The following is a 22,463-nucleotide window of genomic DNA, read 5'->3' as shown; positions in this document are numbered from 1 at the left end:
ATCTACCATCCAGATAGGAATAAATTCCCGGTGTGATCCGTGCAACTGGTGTGTATCTGTAGCGAGTCCACACTGCATAATGATCAGATAAAAAGTAACATTTTTCCTTTCAATATATGAAAATGTGACCTGCTAAATATATAACAACAATCTTCATTAGCTGATTTTCAGTTGGGTGTATAGTTTTGCAAGCCATATTTATGCTTACGTTTCACCTTTTTAACTGCCGATTTGATCATTGTTCCTTTAAATGGATCAGCATCAAAATGCAAATCATTGCAAACAGTCCATAAATATAAATTGCATTTATTTATTTTAATACTTCACTTCTTGCTATCTACTGTTGTGCAGATAAGACACTTAAGTTTTAAGCAGCCACACATTATCCTGCAAATGTAGAAATGTTATTTACAATCATTTTTACCTGATATTTTACATGAACTCAAGTTTATATTCTACCTTGGAATTGGGAAAAAAATCAGTAGTCCACATCAAAAGAATACATTTGTGTAGCAGATTAGCACATTTCAATTTGTTCCTCGTACATCAGGTCTTGATATATTAATATAATAAAACCTGCTTTTTCATCACTCTGCCACGAACAGATTGAATACTAATGTATTGCTTTACATATAAACAGTGCTTGTGCTGCTGTCAACATTAATCAAACATGATGCCATTGAGTATATATAGATATATATATAACATTCCAGATGTGTTATTTTTGGCTGTTGGGCATCATTAATGAATGTACTCATTTATTCTGAGTAAAGAGCTAATTTATACAACAACATTAGAAAACATTGCAACATGGGAAAAAGTCAACCAATATATTTTAGAATTATTGGCCCAGATTTTGCTGCAGCAGGGCATCTCAGGGCTTGATCCTTTTAGACTTTTTCCCTTGTCCTTCAGCTCAAAGATGGCTTGCCCTGTAAGTTGTCAGAAATATGAACTGATAATGGCACAGCAAGGGCATTGTGGCCTATGCAACCTTTGTGAATGATAGGACTAATAATGTATCTTCTTAACCAGTGAGATTTGAGGATTGAAAAAAAAAAGAGGAACAATGGAGAACAGGGGTGAATTAGAATCAGATCCACTACTGAAGTAGAGAGGGAAAGAAAGGTTGGACTAGAAGAGGAAGAAGGAAAAGCAAGAAAAAAGAATAAAAATAAAAATTGGAAATTTTAAAAATCCCTAAGGAAGAATTTACTACATGCAGGAACGAGATTCAACTGTTTATATTGCTCCATTTCTGGGCTGGAAGGATTGATTGGCATTGCGTTAACAATTATCATGTTGTTGAGAAGGTACTTATACTGAAAGTACAAGCCCAACTTTTGGTGGTAAGTTTAATTCTAGTTTAGTGTGAAAATTCAGAGAATACTTCAATACAAATGGGCTGGTTGAGTACAAGCTACTGCTTTTGAAAGGCACATGGTGAGTGTGGCAATTCACAATTCACAGGGTATCTCTCCCTCACCACAAGTGTGGAATAATTTACACATTAATGACAGTGAGCGCTGTTCATTGTTTTATTAGCAAATTCTGGATGATTGTTTCTGAGGTCAGGGAAGAATTATAAATGAACAGTTGAAAGAAGTTTGGTGAAGTTGTTTTTCTGCCTTATTTTACAAAAAGTTCTGAATCAAAACTGTAAGGGCAAGCAAAAAAAGATGAGACAATCACTGAATTCAAAAGTGACATAAGGGTATTCTGGTTCTTGTGATGCAGCTTCATGAATTGTACAAGAGAATCAAATTTGCATTTTAAAGTGACCTGGCAGCACTGATGATTTTCCCTCTGAACAGCTCTTTACTCTTCATAGCCTCAAAAGTCGATGTGAGATTTAACACAGCTCACTTTCCTGGGAAGGCTCTTTTGAAATATTACTCACAGCCTTGGTCAAATCACAAGGAAAGGCTTGCTACAAAATACATTTCACTTCCATGTTCTCCGCAGTATTTTGCTTTTATCTTTTCTCTCTTCTGCTCTTTCTTACTCTTACTTGAGCTCCCTCTGTCACTCACTCTTATGCCCCCTCTCATGCATGATCTCTTGCTCTCTTTTGTGTTCTACCTTTTCCTTGCTTTCTTGTTGCCTCTTGTGCTCTGTATCTCACTCATGGGTAGAATTCAATCCAGGTGATGGCAGTCTCACCTGCTGGTTGGAGAGTTGCACTGCCTCTTTTGGGAAGACCTGTCGCGTTACTTGCCAGTCAAGCACTTAAGTAGCCGGCAGCAAGGACCCGAGGGCAGAAATCCTTCCCCCCCCGCCCCCCCCAACCAAGAGCTGCCAACCAATCAGAGGCTGGCCACTCTTCATTGCTGTCAGTGCCGCCAGAGGAGTGGTGGCAGCCGCCAGCAATGCACCCACCAGAGAGGTCAGAAAGGGACCCAGCTACAGTGGGTGGGATGGGGATCAAGGGATGTGGGCATTAATTGCTCACTCAAGGGCCTCAATTGGCAGCAGAGCAGGAAGGCTTTCCATGAGCCTACCTGACCTGGACTTAATTGGGGCATAGGCGAGAAGATGGCAGGGTCCTCACCTGGCACCCTCTTGCCTGATTAAATGCCCCTTTCTGCCTCCAACTTGTCTCGGCAGAGGCCATTAAATTCCACCCATTCTCTCTCACTGCTACTCCCCCCTGCGCATACTCTCTCTTTCATGCTTTCTCTCTTGTGCTCTCTCTATTTCCTACCCTCTCATATTCCTTTTCCTTTCACTCTCTCACATCCCACTCTCACTTTCTTATCATCTACATTCTCTCATGTTCTCTCTTACACTCTCTTCCTCTCACTCTCTCAATCACTCTCTCGGGGGCAGAATCTTCGGCTTGGTGAGGGGGGGCGGGGCCCGTTTGCCGAGGTGTAAAATGACGCCCAGTGATGTTGGGCGTGTGTCCTGACATTCCACGTGCCATTCAGTTTTTCAGTTTGGCGGGTGTGCACTCGAGTCAGCTGCACGCCCACCGAACTGTCAAAGGCCTATTAAGGCCAGTTAACTAGCAATTAAATCCAACCTTAAGGTTGGCGGGCAGGAGAAGAGCCCAGGCGGCCTTCACATTTTTCATGGAACCTCATCCATGGGCGGGATGAGGTTTCATGAAGGTTTTTAAAGGTTTGAAAAAATTTTTCATATAATTCATAGACATGTCCCAGCTCATGTGACAGTTTAACATGAGGTGACATGTCCGAAAAATGTTTTTTTTCCTTTATTAAAATTTTTTCAACTTAAACTACTTTCCCTGAGGCAGCTCTGTGCCTCAGGGAGATTTCTGCGCTCTTTGGTGCACATGCGCCAAAGGGCACAGGCCCCGACTCAGGCAACCCCCACAGGTAGTGCTCAGCGCTTCCAGATGTGCATCACTCTAGGTGGGCCTTAATTGGCCCACCCACATAAAATGGCGGCACCCAGCAGAACGCGGGTGCTCCCACACAACCCCCCCGACAGGGAGAAAATTCTCCCCCATGCTCTTATTTGCTCGCACATGCTCTCTAACGCACATTCTCTCTGTGTGCTCTTTTGTGCATTCTCTAGTGCACTCTCTCACTCTGTTGCTCTCCTTATCACCGTTTTTCTCTCATGGGCTGTCTCTTGTGACCCTCTTACTCTCACACACTTAGCATCTTCCTCTTTCATGTTTTCTTGTGCTTGATCTTTTTCACCTGCTCTTTCTCTTCCTCTCACTCTCTCTCCCTCTCACTCTATCACGCTTGCCCTTTTGCACAATTTATCATATTTCTCAGAATCGGCTCAGCCTATTAAAGAAAATGAAATAAACCACCTGTTGGATGTAGAACTGAGGAAGGCATTGTATTGTACCTCCTTCAGTTAATGTCTGTCTTCAGTTTGCTCAAGTGTGTTTCACCCACATCCATTGCCTGTTATGCATCCCGCAAAGGAAAATTGGGTGCTGAGTACGACAGATGGCCAATCCACGACCACCAATTTTCTGCCAAATGGTAAAAGTTAAAAGCTACCCCGTGACGTGAAAGGTTTAAAATAGAATCTAGCAAAGCCTGACATTACCAGCCATCTGATATTTGCTTTGATGACTGTCGCTCCATTCCTCAATTTTGTAATGGGCTCTGTTGCCTAAAACTCAAGACTTGATTTAAATTGGTGGTCACCACTTTAATGCCAGCATAAACATTGACATTGCTGGTAATACAACCATACATTCGAACTTGATAAAAAACATTGATATAATTTCATATAAATGTCGATGCAATCTCAATTATTTTATTAGAAAATTTTAAAGAACAAGTATTTTAACAAACATAAAGTTAAATGATGTCTGCTATTACAAATGTATTACTCTCAGATATCCAAAGTTCTAAGGAACGCGATGGGACAAATTATGGTTCTAGCTTTTTAACTATGGAGTAAAGTGCTTCTGTGCATTGCTGTGGAACCCGGGTATGTAACACAGCTAAACGTGCATTTAGATAATAAGGAAACAGTAGCTGATACTGCTAATGAGCTTTTATTGTAGCATTAGTTAAAATTGAATTATAGAGGCACAAAACCACAATGTGAAAGGGCATGCTGTTGCAGATGTAGCATCAGCTGCAGCTTAAATGTTCTCCTGAATGCCGACAAGATGATGTATAATTAGAGCCGGCCGTTCCAGAAACCAAATGTGTGCAGAGAGTCCACAATCCAGTGACCGTTCCCCTTTAAAAATAAAGTAGGAATAAAATCCTCCAGGTTTTGGAAAGCTAAATGGAAATATATTCAAAATATTGCTCGCTTGATCCTCACAGTGCTTTTGCGTGTTTATTTTTATTTTTGATTGCATCCGGCATCTTAATAATTTGAATGTATTCGGAGTCGACCAATCATGATAAATGTCACGGCTGAAGCTGTGTAATCTCCTGTAACCTGGAAAAACAAAGCAGGAAAGCATTGATGAAGCTGGTGGCTGGAGATTTGCTATTAACGTTAGATCCAAACATTCACATACTGTTCATTTCAAATCTTATGTTGGTTAAACCACTGCTCTTCTGTGCAAAACCTACATTTGTCAATCTGATGCACATTTGGGGATTAACTGAGCTAATTATTCCCCCTAGACATGTTAATTTATACTTGAGAGGAAATAATATTTCAGTGAGATTGTCAGTCTTAAACCCAGCAGGTGCATTTGAAACTGTATAATTGTTTTACTCATTGTTTTCCATTGTGTTTTTTTAAATTATCTTAGTAGCCTTCCTTGGCATTTTTCTGGGAGCATAGTTCTAATGTTTAACTGCTAAGATGGACCTGCTTTGATCTTCTCCGTTTCTTTAAAGGTACTGTTTAAGTATACCCTGTGGAGAAGTGATCCAAGTGTAGCGGTAGGCTTCATTGGTCATAAACTATTGAGGTTAATTTGAGAATGATTGTAACTGATTCTGACTCTTTAGTTCCAGTCCAGAAGGACTTCTCTGTTGACTTTTTTCTTTGCATTTGCAAGAAAATGTAACTATGCAGACTGGATGCGTGTGGACCTCTCGAACCTCACCAAAGTAACTATTTTTCACATGATTGTCAGCAGGCTTTCTGTGCTGAGTGCTCCAACATTCACAAAGATATTCTTCTAACAGGTACACTGACAATCACTTGGAATGGGGACTTTTGCTGATGAATTTTTTTTAGCCCAAGGCCACACAGCCTAATTACAGTCCTCCCACTGTCACCTTGGTTGAGATCAGCAGAGATGAACAATTAAAGTTAGGACCTTCCTAGCCTTTAAGGTTCAGCATAACACTCACATGATGAAATCTTGTTCCTGATTCATTAAAAGATCTGCTTCTATTCGAGACTGAAACCTTGTGAGGCAATTTCATTATGCAAGGTGGCTTTGAATGGCAGTTTTAGAATATGACTTGGATAGGTCAACATAGAAAGGAATTTACTTTCTTCAAAAGTTAATCTAATCAAACATAACTTATATTTACGGAGAACTTTTTAAATTTGTGATGCATCTGGCAAGAAAAAGCCCTAAGAGGGAAAAACAGAAAACTAGTGAGGGGGAAGTTATCCTTGAATAAATTTTCAGTAGCTCTTTGAAAGCAAAAAAGAGAGGTAGAAGAATCTAGAAAGGGATGCCTAAAGGGCGGAGTCATTGTGACTAAAAGAACGTCAACTGATGGTAGGGTAAGGAGTAAGAAACTCGAAATGACCCAATGTCAGAGGAAGCATAGGAAGATGTCAAAGAGAGCAGGGAATGAGGAGTGCTTCAATGTTAAGTAACAAGGAATACCCAGAGCCAGAACGAGCGGGGAATGAGGATTGTCAGAGCAAGCAAGGAACAACTAATGAGTTAAAAGCAAAATACTGCGGATGCTGGAAATCTGAAACAAAAACAAAAATTGCTGGAAAAAATCAGCAGGTCTGTCAGCATCTTTGGAGAGAAAGACAGAGTTAATGATTCAAGTCCGTATGACTCGTTCTGAAGATGAGTCATACAGATTCGAAACGTTAACTCTGTCTTTCTCTAACAAGCAGTGAGTTGTTATCAGAGGAACTCAAGTTGTATGTGGGAATGTACAAGTGGAATTATTCATTCTTGTAACTTGCTTTCAAGTTCAGTTGAAAACCCTCTTTATTTATTCCCAAAAGTAAAGCATTATATTGAATAATTTTACACTGTGCCAGAACTTCTGAGGGGTGGCAATCAAAGTTGGGTTGCCACTCCACTCCTTTTCACTTACCTTAGTCGGGAGTTGCATATCTCTCGCCTGACCTTCCGACTCGGGCCGGGTGAGAAAAGTGCAACACAGTGGGTTCCCGAGGCCCTCAGGGCAGGGCCGCAGAGCTGGGGGAAGTGAAGTCACACCTCCTTTTTACAGCACTAGCTGCTGCAAACTAGGAAGTTTAAAACCCCCAACTACTTTGTGAATGCAGGGAGAGGTAAGTGGGTAGGATGAGGAAGTGGAGGAGGGGGCTGGGATGGGTCGGGTTAGAGGGGTAGGGTGGGCCGGGGGTAGGTGGGGTAGAATGGGTTGGGGAAGGGGATAGGATGGGTCGGGAAAGGGGAGTTAGGTGGGTCGGGGGGATCGGGAGGTCAGTCGAGGTCGGGGGGGATGGGTAGGATGTGTCGGGGGCTGGGTCAGGTGGTCAGTTGTGGTGTGAGGAGTTGGGTGATGAGTTGGGGGTGGGAGGGTTGGGAGGATAGTCAAAGGATGGGGATAGTTGGGGGGTGCAGTCGAGGGGATAGTTGATGGATTGGAAGGTTAGTTGCAGGTGTAGTTGGGGGGGTTGGGGGTGTTATTTGGGGAGTGGTCAGGGGGCTGGTCAGTAGTATAGATACCCAAGAGTTGGAAGTAGTTTTAATCCATCTAACGTATCCTTAGCAACTATTCTCCTAAAACAGTTGGAACGATCATAGTCTCCGATTTAAATGAGAGTATTGGATGGATCCTATTCCAGGGCAATTGACCATCGGAAATTTCAACTTCCCAGGTAATTGCCATGCATTCCTTGCATGGTGATTTCTGCAGGGGTTCATCCAGCACATCTTTTGGGGTACCTCCTGGGTAGCACCTTCTGGAGATCGGAAGTTCTGGGCCATTGCGTAGTTGTTCAATAATTTGTTGATACAGTGAGATTAAGTAAATACAGTGGGAGGAGCCTCAATAAACACAGGCAGGACCAGTTAGGCTGATGACTGATTTATGTGTTGTAAATTCTATGTATCACATTATTCTGATCCAATAATGTGTAAACATGGGGCAAAAGTGTGACTCATATAGTGTATATTGTCCACTGCTGTATGTGTGTTAACAGTTACAGTCTACAGCATGTAAGTTCAAAACCTCTTCTGGTTTGCAATATTTTCCACAAATTGCATTTTATGGATTCAATGCATGATTACCAAATAATAAAATGCTTTAAACACGAGATCAGCATATGCAGCAAAAATTAAAAGCAACGTGCAATGAAAAGGATAAGTGACAATTCTTTTGTGTACATAACTCTTACAGGTAAGCCATCAGACTTTCTGCTATAGAATGTATGGACAATTTTTGAAGGGTTAAATAGCATTTGACATCATAGACCATTTAACCTACATCCCTGAAGAGTTTAACCTCTGCTAATATCACAGACTCTCTTCAAGATTGACTGCATCTACTACTTATTTGGCCCAATAAAAATCTGATATTTTACGGATGTTAGCTAGTGTCACATCCTAAGTCATCTGGGACCTGGAGCACGGCAGTGAGGTTTAATTGCTAAGATAGAGTTGACCTTTAAGGCCATTGTGGAGATGTTGCCTCTGTAGATATGGTCTAAGTAGGCTCAACCTGAGGTCATCTAAAGGCTAATTGCTGAGGGATGTTTCTTTGGATTGGCAGCTGCTCTAAATGCTGGGTCCCTGCACCTGAGAAGAGGCCTGGGTACAAATAGATGAAAAAGCAAAGAGAAATAATTGTGTTTCATATTTTAAAACCATCATATGAAGATGGCTTTGAATGTGTAACAAAGTGAGACATTCTGAAATATGTCATCTTGATGTGTGACAGCCTAGTTATGGATGCAAGTTTTTTTTTTAATTATCCATCGATCTCTGAAGCTGTATATGGTTGGTCAAGATCGGGTGCTGTCTTCAGGACAGCGAACATTGAACAAAACAGGAGAAGGAGAAAGAAGGACCGCAGACAGAAGAAGGAAGGAAGAGCTGAAAAGGAGGGAATTACAGGAGAAACGGGGGAAAACTGGAGTGGCAAGAGTAAGAATTGGGAAGAGGTAGGCAGAAGGACATGTAAAGGTTTGAAAGGCATATTATTGGGGAGGTCTTGGTAAAGAGCTTTCCTGGGGTAGGTGGAATTGTATGAGAGTTGGGAGAGGGGTTTTGGAATGGTGGCTCATGGAAAACAATGTGAAGAGAATTTATTTTTAACAGTAGAGACTCATATTTTTCATGATAAGAAGCTGAACATTTTGCCCAGTACAAAGAAATTGCATTTCGATACAGTATAGATGTCTTGAGTCCTTTACACATTAGAGAGGCCGTGAGATTTACACAATACAGACACACTGGCCTGGAATTTTCAGAGGCGGCAGCGGTCCCATCACCAGAGCCAAAAATGGGGACAACCTCACTTCGGCGGGTGGTGAGACCCAGGGCTGCATTTTGCCAGCGCCATCGGGGCTGCCATCCCTATTAAGGACAGCAGCCTGCCCCTAGGAGCTGCAGGCCAATTATAGGTCCGACAGCCTCAACAGGGTCAGCAGCCTCAGGGTATGGTTGAGCGAAAATTAGAAGCTGCAGATATTTTGTAGTGAATGGAGGATTAAAGGCTAGACAGGTGGGATTTTGAAAATGCATTTTGTAAGTGAATTGGGGTTAGTTCTTTTGCAAGGGCAGACACAGAACGAGGTAGGTTTGGGACGTGAGTAGGGGTTATGGTTGGAGATTGATATAAGGAAATGATCAGAAATGACATTAACTGTGATTGGTACTATGGGAGCAGCAAGGACATGTGAGGTGTCAAGATTAAGGGGGTAGTCATGAATATGAGTTGGGGAGTTTATATGGGGGAGGATAAGAGGTCATTGAACTCAGAGGTAAGAGAGGATGCGATTTGAAATGGAGGCCGAAATTGCCAAGGACGAGAAGTTTTTCGGTGAGGAGACTGCATTTTCTTGAGAACGTTTTTATCATACTGTACTTGAGTAGGTGGAAGAAACTGAGGATTTTAAATTAGAGGTGAGAGGAGAGGAACAAAGCGAGGTGCTCAGAGGAGGAGAAAGGGCCAGAAGAGTAAGAGGTCAAGCCAAACTGTAATTCACGGATAATAGCCATACATCACCATAACTGTCTGGGTGGGTGAGTGGTGTAAAATATAGCAAAGCAGGGAGGCTTCATTTAGGGGGAAGGTGTCATCACCCCTCAGCCTAGTTTCCTTCAGAGTTCGAACACAGGTGTAGCAAGCAAAGCCTAGAAGCAATTTCAGGAGAGTATCAGAGTACATTATTGGAGGGATTTTTGTAGAAATGAACTGTCAAAAACTGTAATACAGTTCTTGGCACTTGCTCAATGAACCAAGCTCTGCCTAGTCATGCCCATATCGGTTTCAGGAACATTATGGCAAAATTGGAGATTGCTAAAAAATCCAGAAGCTTGCAGAGGCTTGCACTTCGGCCTATGGGAGTTTGTTTCTGGCTGAGAATAGACTGAGGCTGAAAAAGCAGTATAACCAGTGGCTGTCACAAACACAGCAGGACAGTCCCTCAATTACAACATTTCAAAATCACAGAATCTTCACAGTGCGGAAGGAGGTCATTCGGTCCATTGAGTCTGCATTAGCTGTCCAAAAGAGTATTCTACCAAGTCCCACTGCCCTGCCTTATTCCCATAACCTTGCACATTCTTTCTTTTCAGATAGCAATCCAATTCCCTTTGAATACCTCAATCAAACCTGCCTCCACCACCCTCTCAGGAAATTTGTTCCCAATTCCAGCCACCCTCTGGATGATAAAATTTTACCTCACATCACTATTGCTCATTTTGCTAATTATTTTGAATCTGTGCCCTCTAGTTCTTGATGCTCTCTTGAGTGGGAACAGATTCTCACTATTTACCTTGTCCACACATCTCAGGGTCTTGAATACCTTTATTGAGTCTCCTCTCAGCCTTCTTGTCTCCAAGGAAAACAGTCCCAACCTCTCCAATCTCTCCTCATAGCTACAGTTCTTTATCCCTGGAATCATTTGTGTGAATCCCCTTTGTATATTCTCCAATGCCTTCACATCCTTCTTCAAGTATCGCACTCAGAACTGGATGCAGTACTCCAGATGAGGCTTAACTAGTGTCTTATAAAGTTCAACATGACATCCTTACTCTTGTACTCAATGCCCTTTATCTTAGACTGTCTCTCCGTATTCTTCCTGCCAAAATGAATCACTTCACACTTCTCTGTGTTGAACTTCATCTGCCACTTGGCTGCCCAATCCACCAACATATCTATGTCCTTTTGAAGTTCAAGACTATCCTCATCACAGTTGACAACATTTCCAATCTTTGTATCATCATATTCAAACTTTAAAATCGTGCACTGAACACTACAGCCTAGGTCATTAATATATATCAGGAAGAGCAAAAGTCCCAACACTGACCTCTGGGGAACTTCATGACAAAGCCTCCAATCTGAAAAACTACAATTTATCACTACCCTCTGTTTCCTGTCATTCAGCCAATTTATTATCCAAGTGCCTACTTTCTCTTTTATTCCATGACCTAGAATTTTGCTAACACATCTGTTGTGTGGCACTTTATCAAATGCCTTTTGAAAATCCATATACACCACATCAACCGTGTTTCCCTTGTCAACCTTCTCTGTTACCTCCTCAAAAAACTCCAGCAAGTTAGTTAAACATAATTTTCCCTTAATGAATCCATGCAGGCTTTCCTTAGTTATCCTGCACTTGTCTAAATGACTGTTGTTTTGTCCTAAACTATAGTTTCCAGAAGTTTCCCGGCCACTGAAGTCAGACTGACTGGTCTGTAGTTACCGGCTTTATCCTTGCACCCCTTTTTGAACAAGGGTATAACATTCACAATTCGTCACCCCTCTGGCACCACCCCTGTGCCTAAGGAATATTGGAAGATTATCACTAATGCCTCTGCAATTTACACTCTCATTTCCCTCAGCACTCTTGGGTGCATCTCATCCAGTCCTGGTACCTTATCAATTTTAAGTAAAGATAGCCTTTCAAACACCTCCTCCTTCTGAATTGTAAATTCTTCTAGTATACTAGTTACCTCCTCTCTCACCTCAGCCTGGGTAGCATCTTCTTCCTTTGTAAAGACAGATGCAAAGTATTCATTTAATACTTTCACTATTTCTTCCACCTCCATGTGACTATCCCTAATCGGCCCTACACTTTCTTATACCATCCTTTTATTATTTACATGCTTATAGAAGACCTTGGGATTCCCTTTCATGTTAGCTGCCAGCCTCTTTTCAAGCTCTCTTCATGCTTTTCTTATCAGTTTTTTCACTTCCCCTCTGGTCCTCCTATACTGAGCCTGATTCGCCATTGTTTTTTCTAACTGACATCTGTCATATGTGCACTTCTTCCTTTTCACCTTCACTTCTACCTGTCTCGCCATCCAGGGTGCTCTGGATTTATTTGTCTTAACTTTTCCCTTTAAGGGAATATACCTTGACAGTGCCTGAAATACGTTTTCTTTGAAGACGACCCATTGTTCAGCCACCGTCTTTTCTGCCAACATTTGATTTCAACTCACTTGACTCAGATGCATTCTCATCCCATCGAAGTTGGCTTTTCCCCCAGTTAATTATCCCTGTTCTGGATTGTTCCCTGTCCTTTTCTATGGCCAACCGAAACCTTATGATACAATGGTCACTGTCTCCTAAATGCTCTCCCATTGATATCTGATCCATTTGGGCAACTCATTCCCCAGAACCTGGCCCAACAGTTCCTGCCCTCTCATTGGACTGGAAACATATTGCTGCAGAAAATTGTCTTGAACACATTCCAGGAACTCTCACCCCTCTTGTCCCTTGGCACTATTCCTACCCCAGGCTATATTTGGATAATTGAAGTCCCCCATTATAATTACTCTATAAATCTTGCACCTCTCTGTAATTTCCTTACAAATGTGTTACTCTACATCACTTCCACTATTTGGTGGTCTATATACTACACCGATCAATGTTATTGCACCTTTTTCATTCCTTACCTCTAGCCAGAGAGATTCTGTCCTTGACCCATCTGGAATATCCTCTCTCCAGTACTGTAATGCCATCTTTAATCAACACTGCCACTACCCAGCCCCACCCCTCTCCCCCCGGCCTTTTTCTTCCTTTCCTGTCTCTCCTAACCACCTTGTACCCAGGAATATTTAACGCCCAGTCCTGCCCTTCTTTGAGCCAGGTCTCTGTTATAGCAATAATATCATTCCATGTGTCATCCTGTGCCTGTAGTCCACCAGTCTTATTAACCATACTCCATGCATTCACATACATGCACATTAACCCTGATTTAGGCCTTTTTACTTTCCACCTTACTCTGACCCCATCTAATGACTCACTATTGCCTATTCTAATTCTATTAAACTCTGCAAGTATTCTACTTACCTTGATACTACTCTCTGATATATCCTCCTTATCAGTTAATACTCCTCTACTCCCCACTGCCAGTTTTTCTCCTCTCCACTCTGAATTTCCTCTCAGGTACCCATCCCCTGCCAATCTAGTTTAAACCCTCCCTAACAGCACTAGCAAACCTCCCCGTGAGGACATTAGTCCCAGTCCTTGTAAGGTGTAACCCATCCTTCTTGTACATGTCCCACCTGTCCCAGAACCGGTCCCAATGCCTCAGAAATCTAAAGCCCTCCCCTCTACTCCATTTCTCCAGCCACATGTTGAACTGCTCAATCTTCCTATCCTTATGCTCACTGGCACATGGTGCTGGGAGTAACCCTGAGATTACTGCTCTTGAAGTCCTGCTTTTTAATTCCCTACCTAACTCTCTAAAATCTGCTTTCAGGACCTCATTCCTTTCACACCAATGTCATTGGTCCCAATGTGGACCACAACCTCTGGCTGTTCACCCTCCCCCAAAAGAATGTCCTGCAGCTGCTGTGTGTATCCTTGACCCTGGCTCGAGGGACGCAACATACCATCCTGCAGCCATGTCTACAGCTGCCTGTCTGTTTCCCTAACTATGGAATCCTCTATCACTATAGCTCTTCTACTCTTCCTCCTCCCCTTCCATGCAGCTGGGCCACCCATGGTGCCATGAACTTGGCTCTTGCTCCAATCACCTGAGGAACCATCTCGCTCACCAGTATCCAAAATGGAAAAATGGTTAGAGAGTGAGCTAGCCTCTGGGGATTCCTGCAGTACCTGCCTGTTTCTTTCAGATACTCTAGCAGCCATCCATTCTCTCTGCCTTGTACTTCTTATATGTGGTGTGACCACCTCTCTAAACATGCTATCCACGTAATCCTTGCGGATGCACCACAGTGACTACAGCCGCCGCTCGAGTGGCACAACCCAGAGCTCAAGTTTCTGCAGCTAGTGACATTTCCTACAGATGTAGTCATTGAGGTGCACTTTGTGCCCGCATCTTCAGGATGCACGTTCCACATAGCTGAACTGCACTGATATACCTATGCTTTATATAAAGTATTTACTACAGTATAGTATAATATAATAATTCACCTGTCACTCACCAATTATCTCCTCTGTGCCGAGTCTGGAAAGGCCTATACTTAGCAAACAATCAATTTACGGGACTCCTGTGACATCACTTTTAGATTTTATCTGTAAACTCCCTGCTCTCTTTCTCTATTGCTTTAAGCTCTCGGACCTCTCCAGTTAATTACCAGTTACTGATTAACCTAATCCCTCTGCTGCACCAAAATGGAAATCAAATGCTGGAGGCTGAAGAAGAGTAGAAGAAAGGAGCACCTCCTCCACCACTTCACCAAACTCCCAAGTCAGCAAGCTCTACTTAATGCAATAAACCTTACTTAAAGCACCCCATGCACCCATTTCCCACTTTGAATAAAATTCCCAAGTACTCACTCTGTTTCCGTCTCACTCAGGCATAGTCTCCCTGACTGATAAAAACAAAAAGCTAAAAGCTACTGCGGATGCTGGAAATCCAAAACAAAAACAGAATTACCTGGAAAAACTCAGCAGGTCTGGCAGCATCGGTGGAGAAGAAAACAGTTGACGTTTCGAGTCCTCATGACCCTTCGGCAGAACTGAAGTATAGTTAGGAGAGAGGTGAAATATAAGCTGGTCTAAGGTGGGGGGTGGGGGGAGAGAGAAGTTGAGGGTGGGGTGGTTGTAGGGATAAGCAAGCAGTGATAGGAGCAGATAATCAAAAGATGTCACAGACAAAAGGATCAAAGAGGTGTTGAAGGTGGTGATATTATCTAAGAAAAGTGCTAATTAAGAATGGATGGCAGGATACTCAAGGTACAGCTCTAGTGGGGGTGGGGTGGAAAGACTAGCAAAGTTTTAGTTTTAGATTTAAAAATAATGGAAATAGGTGGGAAAAGAAGAATCTATATAAATTATTGAAAGAAAAAGGGGAGGGGGAAGAAACGGGGTGGGGATGGGGGGAGGGAGTTTAAGATCTAAAGTTGTTGAATTCAATATTCAGCCCGGAAGGCTGTAAAGTGCCTAGTCGGAAGATGAGGTGCTGTTCCTCCAGTTTGCGTTGGGCTTCACTGGAACAATGCAGCAAGCCAAGGACAGACATGTGGGCAAGAGAACAGGGTGGAGTGTTAAAATGGCAAGCGACAGGGAGGTTTGGGTCTTTCTTGCGGACAGACCACAGGTGTTCTGCAAAGCGATCGCCCAGTTTGCGTTTAGTCTCTCCAAAGTAGAGGAGACTGCATTGGGAGCAACGAATGCAGTAGACTAAGTTAGGGGAAATGCAAGTGAAATGCTGCTTCACTTGAAAGGAGTGTTTGGGCCCTTGGACGGTGAGGAGAGAGACTGATTGTGGCCGTTACTGATAATTGGTGTCGATTGCTTACTGAGCATTGGTGGGGTAAGAGCTGTGGACTGACCAAAGGTACTTAAAAGAGCAGTGGATCAGAGGCAGAGGCTGAGTTGTACAGTGTAGCCAATGTCATCCAATAAGGAAGTGAGGTCTTGATGTCCAGCGAAGTTGTCTCCAGTCTGCTTGGCATGATAACTATCTCCTGGCACTTCATAGCATGGCCGCTGCAGGGGTCCTGGTCTGCCTGCATTGAAAGCAACAGGATGCAAGTCAATCACACATTGTGATTCCCATGCCCATTTTTGAGTGTTAGCGAGCTTCATGGTCAATATGTCATATACACACAATACACTATTCTGCTGGGAAGATACAGACATTTCTTTTTACGGCTATCAAAACATAATTTCTGTCAGGTATAGTGAGTGAGTTCATCCGGAGTTTAAGTTCTGTTAGGCAGCCACAGCTATAAAACCCTGGCTTTTGCAAAAAAAAAGTGTGATTGGTAATGTCAGTTAAGCAGCAGACATTTTGATTCTGGTACTTCCTGTTCTTGTGAGAATTTCTCTGTTCTGTCAAATGACTGTCTTTCTTTGTCTATCCAGTAATTTTTAAAAATCTATGTTCCACTCATGCTTCATTGATTCACTGATGCCACACTTTCAGCGTAAATTACAGCTTGTTGACCTGCACTAGCTTTTCATCAGATCAGCTAGCTGTATACCGGAAATAAGGATACAAATTGCTCGTGTTCAAGAATAATGCCTGACTGTGTATTTCCCCATCGCCTCCCCCCACCCCCCAACCCCAGTAACATTACATATGCACTTGCAGTCCTCAGTGGGCACAAAAACATTTTGAGCACTGTCACAAGAAACATTTGATGTGTTGTTGAAATTCTGGGCATGGCTGCTTTGGAATGGGCATATAGGCATAGCTCGGTTCTCTGAACGAGTGCCAAGAACAGTATTACAGATCTTGGTTGCTATCGGAGTGCTGTTTATCCACAGTGATACGTATTTTATGGCTGTTTTGAGGTGCTTTAAAAGAATTGTGCCGATAATTTTTATTTGTGGACAAAGATATTACTTTTGGAAAGGGAGAGACCACTTTGCACACAAATCTAATTGTACTACTAGTATGTTATTTTAATAAAGGCAACATAACATTCTCTGGACTAGGGAAATGAAAGGGTAGGTGTTCAACTTGCCACCCAAACATAAAACTAGTGTCGCAGGTCCACCAAGTGTTAAAGAAGCCATTTGGTTTTCATTTCTATTGATTTCAATAAAACTGAAAGTCAGGTAGTATTGATAACAGGAGGATTGATCAGCAATGCCTAATTTACATGCAGGCATTATGTTGAAAAGCTACCTTGACAGGTCAACAGATTTACCTATCTTACATCCAATGCTCGTATGTTGAGAAAAGAATGAGTCCGAAGCCAGTTTGTATCTTAAGACAGATTTATTTCCAAGCCTGCAGAGTTAAGACACAGACTCTTCCAATTCCCCCCAACACCCAGTGTGAGCACCTTTCTATACTCTTGTAATGAAGCCCTAATACTTCCCCAACTGGAGACGGTTGCTCTTGATCACCATCTGAAAGCATGTCCGCTACAATTCCAACATTAACAACCTCTACCATTCTTCCACAGCTTGGCCCAGATTTTCGCTATGACGGAGAGGCTCTCCAGCGTGGCAAAAATCACAGAAATCGTCGGAAGGACTAAGTCCCACCCCCAATCACGAAATGTTCCATTTTCGTGGTGGCGGGTTTGGAAGCCGGCCGAGTTTCCGCGTACGTGATTCGCAGAGGCAACTGGCCAATTAAATCGTCGGCTGTCTCCATTGGTTTCTGATGCCCCAACTGTGTGGTTTCAAAAGTGCGCAGAGCAGACCAGGTCAGAGGAAGTCTGCTTTTTTGTGAGTTTATTTTAGAAAACCAGGATACCCCCTTGGAGAGTTGAGGCACCCTTGTAGAGTTACATTTCAGGATGTAGTGTCAAGAACTTAACTCTCACTGTATTACCATGACTCAAGAGAGTGGGAGGGTGGGGCTGCTGGTCTTCCAGGGCAACTTTTTGTAGCCCCCCCTCCACTGACCATTGCACTCAGGTGCAAGGAAGAGATTAGTACTCCAGAAGTGCGCTTAAAGCTTCATCCAAGGGAGCATAGGGGATGGGCATGGCACCCTCTCACATAGAGGCAGTAGAAGGTGGTCCAAGTGAGCAGCTGGAGCCCAGAGGGAGGGCTGAAGTTCATGAGGAAGAGGCAGCAGCAGGAGCAGCAGGAAGGAGGAGGAGGAGAGGGAGAACAAGCAGGTGCTTCCCTGTGGGGAGGGTGTACAGACCGAGGTCATCATACCTCAACATGACCAGAAAACCAGTGCCAGGGAAGACTCCGAGATAAAAACAAAAAACTGCGGATGCTGGAAATCCAAAACAAAAAATAAAAAATACCTGGAAAAACTCAGCAGGTCTGGCAGCATCGGCGGAGAAGAGTACAGTTGAAGAGTCACGAGGACTCGAAACGTCAACTGTACTCTTCTCCGCCGATGCCGCCAGACCTGCTGAGTTTTTCCAGGTATTTTTTATTTTTTGCCAGGGAAGACTCAGGTTGAGCCCTGATGTTGTGACAGATATTTGTCACATGGTGCAGCAGCAACTGGAGCCACAATCCACCGACCCCCATGCCCTGCCAGTGGCTGTGAAGGTAACCATCACACTGAACTCAATGCCTCAGGCTCTTTCCAGGGCTCAACAGGAGAGCTGGCTGGTCTTTCCCAGTCAGAAACACACAGATGCATTAAGGAAGTGACTAATGCCTTGTTTTGGTGTGTGTAAGATTCCTGGGCAGCCGCCACTACTCCCTCATACTAAGGAATTCACAATTCACCAATCTATTTCAGCCACCTGTGCAGATCCGGAGGTGGCTCCTTGGCTAATGGCCTCCTTTAGGAACCCACAATCTGAGACAGAGCTAAACTACAATAACAGCCGTCACTAGCAGCACCATCAAGCAGGCCATCGGTCTTTTAAAGATGAAATTCAGATGCCTTGATCACTCAGATGATGATCTCCAATATGCCCCACAAGAGTTTCAAGAATAGTTGTTGTGTGCTACCTAACATCACGCAGCGGAGGGACCTCCAATCAGATGATGATGAGTCCGTGGGCAGAGCTCCAACCTCTGAGGAGGAAGAGGAGGAGGAGGAAGCCCATGTACATTCTGGCCATTCTGAAACAGATGAGGATGATGAGCCCTCCTATAGCAGAACAGCAGGGAGGCAAGGACATGCACCCAGGGCTGATATTTTGTAGGAAGGGGTCCTTACCAACAGGGCCTTGTTCAAAATAGATTTTGATAAGGTCCTCCAAAGTAACAACTGCCATCAGACAGTCCCTGGCGAGACCTCCACATAAAGATCCTTGTACCTTGATGCCACACAGTCTTTCAAGAGCCCATCCCTCGCAAGGGAACAAAACAACATCAATGATTTTGATTCAGTCACATTCAGACGGCAGCTACCCTCTCCATCCTAAACATGGTTGTCAGCATCTTTCAAACACACACGGTAGTAACTCCCTTTCATCCTAGCCCCCTCACATGAATGCCATTGACTGTGAATGAGGCACCCATGTTGCCAACTTGACCATAATCAAGCCATGACTACAATGCAGATAATGACACAAATGAAGGTGTAAAACCCTATACGCGCTGAAACGAGAGTATGTTGCATCATACATACAGATATGGAATCTCACTCATGATGATTAGACAACTGTGCTGTAACAGCTCAATCAAATAACTTTCGCTACATCCATTCCGGCCAATGTTCCTTGTCAAGAACTGGGCACCGCATGGATCAGTCTGGCTTACATATACCTCTGCAAACTGTATAAACCACAGCCTGCTGACACCAGAAATGTAGCTACAATAGTGGCATCAGCAGACAGCCCAATGTTAATTGGACAATACGTGGCCTACCGAGCTGCACTGCCCACACCAAGGCCAAAGTGCAACACTGCAGTGCGGATTAATGTCTAGCACTCAGCACTCATACTTGAGATGCACTTGCTGACCAGCATCTGGTCATGGAGTCGGATCATTAAGCCTCCCTTAAAGGTATGCTTAGGTGGAAACTGAACGATACAAGGAGCATTTAGTGCTTGAACCTTTGACCCCGGGACCTTATGTGATAGAACAGAGAAGGAAAAAGCTCTCATATGCTTCACCAATCAGGCCAGATCACTGCGTCTGGTGAATCCATGTCGAGATGCAATTTGGCATGCTATTCTCAATATTACTGGTAAAAAGTGACCTCACATTTTAATCATCCTTTTTGAGCTCCCTATTCTAAACGCGTCAAGTAGAGGTAAAAAGAAATATATTCAACAAGTGCTCATGTGATATGTGTAATGTGAATACCATAACCCCAGTGAACCCATCAGTGCTCTAAGCAAGATGGCGGCCTATACCCACTCACACTGCTACATGCCCCCCACCCCAACCTCCGCCCACCATGTGGCCTTGGAGGAGGTGGAGGCAGGCTGCTCACTTACCTGTCTAAAGGGCAATGAGAAGCATGGTGGCACCCGTTCGGAACATCCTTCAGACTGTGGCCTTTGCATGTCTGCATACGCCCATAAGTTTGCAGGAGATGAGGGTGCTGAGGAGCTCTCAACCTCTTCAGAAACCTCCACTGTCCTGGGTTTGCCTTCAGTAGGATTGCTGGGGCTGCCTGCTGGTATGCAGCAGTCATGCAACCGAGCAACCGCTGGGCCAGCAGTGTGACTGTTCTGTTTAGGGTTTGCAGCTCCTCATGCATTCCATGGATGTCAGCACTCATACACTGAGTGGACTGCTCCAGGCTACTGAGCTAGGCTTGCGCCCTTTCCTGGCCAAAATGCTGCTCTTGCATCCACTCTGAGTGTTGATGCACGTGTCTCTCCATGGAATTTGCCAATCTCTCATGGTCAGAACTCATGTGGTTGAGCCCCGGACAATGTGGAGCTCATGGCGGTGATGGACTCCTCCAGTCGCAGTCCAAGAGCTCCCACTGCCTCAGGGAACTCCGCCAGATGTCCACACATTTGCTCCTGATTGGGCAAATACTGTGCCCCAAAAGGTGACTCCAGAGGCTCCACATTCCTGCCCACTGGAGCATCATCATGACTTTCCCCTCTCCTCCGATGGGGACTGTGTACAGATATCTCTGACTCTGACAGCACCTCCTGCACACTGGTGCAGTGACTTTCACCCGGTGCCAACGGCTCTAAATGTGCACTACATCCCTTCAATGTGCCTGTATCTGAGCTGGCGTGGTGTGGGCTAGTATGATGTGACGCTGCTTCCTCAGATATCTCTTCCACCTCTTGATGCCCAAGGGATAATGTGGACCTGGGCGTGAGAACCAGCAGCGCTGGGACCTGCCTAAGACACAAAAGGAGTTATTTAGGTATAGCTTTTCTCAGGAAGATGTAATAATTCTAATAATGTTATTGGAATTTATTGTAAAATAGTGGTGTGTGTGTGTGTGTGTGTGTGTGTGTGTCTTAATTGGATTAAAGGTATCTGTTCTGAAGGCTTTGATGTGAACATGGCAAACATGGGGGAAGCTTAGAATGTAAGGTGTAAAAGGACAATTGCATTTTTAAATAAAACAGACTAGGTTGTTTCCAAAGAAGGGGTGAAATGTGCCACCTAGCCAAGAGAAGGTTATGGTTGGAGGGCAGGCGTAAAGCCAAGTGGCCTTTGGATGTTTCAGGAAACCTCATCCACAGGCGGGATGAGGTTTCCAACAGCTATTAAAAATTAAATAAAAATGTTAACATTTCATTAATAACATGTCCCTGCTCATGTGACAGAGTCACACAAGGGGACATTTTTTTTTAACAATTTAAAAGTCTTTATTTTTATTTCTTAAAATTCTTAAAAAGCACCTTTGTGCCTCTGGGAGCTTTTCCTGCGCACACCTGCACGCATGCATGGAAGTTTGTGCACTCCCTCCTCCCTGCCCCCACACAGGCAGCACTGAGGGCTGCTGCGCGCGTTTTATGCTGGGTGGGCATTAATTGGCCCGCCAGTGTGAAATCGCGGTCCAGCCCTGATCGCAGGTGGAGGTTGGCTTTCTGACCGCTCCCTCCCGCCCCCACCAAGCCTGCCCGATGAGGGCAAAATCCTGGCCAGTGTGTTTATTTTTCCCAAAGATTATTACTAAAACTTAATACTATGAGAGATTTTTATTAGCAGAAAGATGAAGTCCAAAGACATAGTGAAACAACAGGAATTTGCATTCAAAGGGGAAAATATGTATAAAGAAGTGAAGGCTGTGTGTAAGATTAGGCATTTTAAGAACTAACAAGTGTGAAAAGCCTTCAGCATCAATGCCTCAAGTTGCTGTTTTCAAAGAACTGAAGTTAAGAAAATTCAATTTGAATCTGAGTGGTTCAGGGTATCATGTTTCTTTGCCTGGGGCTTTTAAAATCTGTGTCTTACTGTTGCCTTAACAGAAGTGTAACTGGGAATCAGATTAAGTAGGGGATTTAGAAGTTATTATAGTCGTAATTTGTAGACATATGTGAGTGCTTAAAAATTATTTTTCTTATTAATAAATGTTTAATCCAGTTTTGTAAAAACCGAAAAGACTTGGTCGTCTTATTACTACTGAATTAAGGGCATGCATCTCAAAATTTATACAAATTGTAAAACAAGTTGTGGCAGTTGCTTCAAGTTTCCCTGTGGGATTTGAACAACTCAGCATTTACCATCGGCTGTGCTATAATACCCGCCATTGTATTAACCATGCTTGCATTGCCCACATGACTTAACCCCATCATTGTAATCCCTCTCGTGCCAGTGCCCCATTGTGCTTAGTGAAGTGACAGCATGACCTCCACCATTACCACCATGTGCCAAGGCAATCTCAACACCACCTTTATCACCTGCTACAGGAGATTCACCATAACCAACAGACAG

The sequence above is a fragment of the Cetorhinus maximus genome, chromosome 13 (genome assembly GCF_964194155.1).
Source record: "Cetorhinus maximus chromosome 13, sCetMax3.hap1.1, whole genome shotgun sequence".
Lineage (NCBI taxonomy): Eukaryota > Metazoa > Chordata > Chondrichthyes > Lamniformes > Cetorhinidae > Cetorhinus > Cetorhinus maximus.
Note: the sequence above shows the minus strand (reverse complement) of the source record.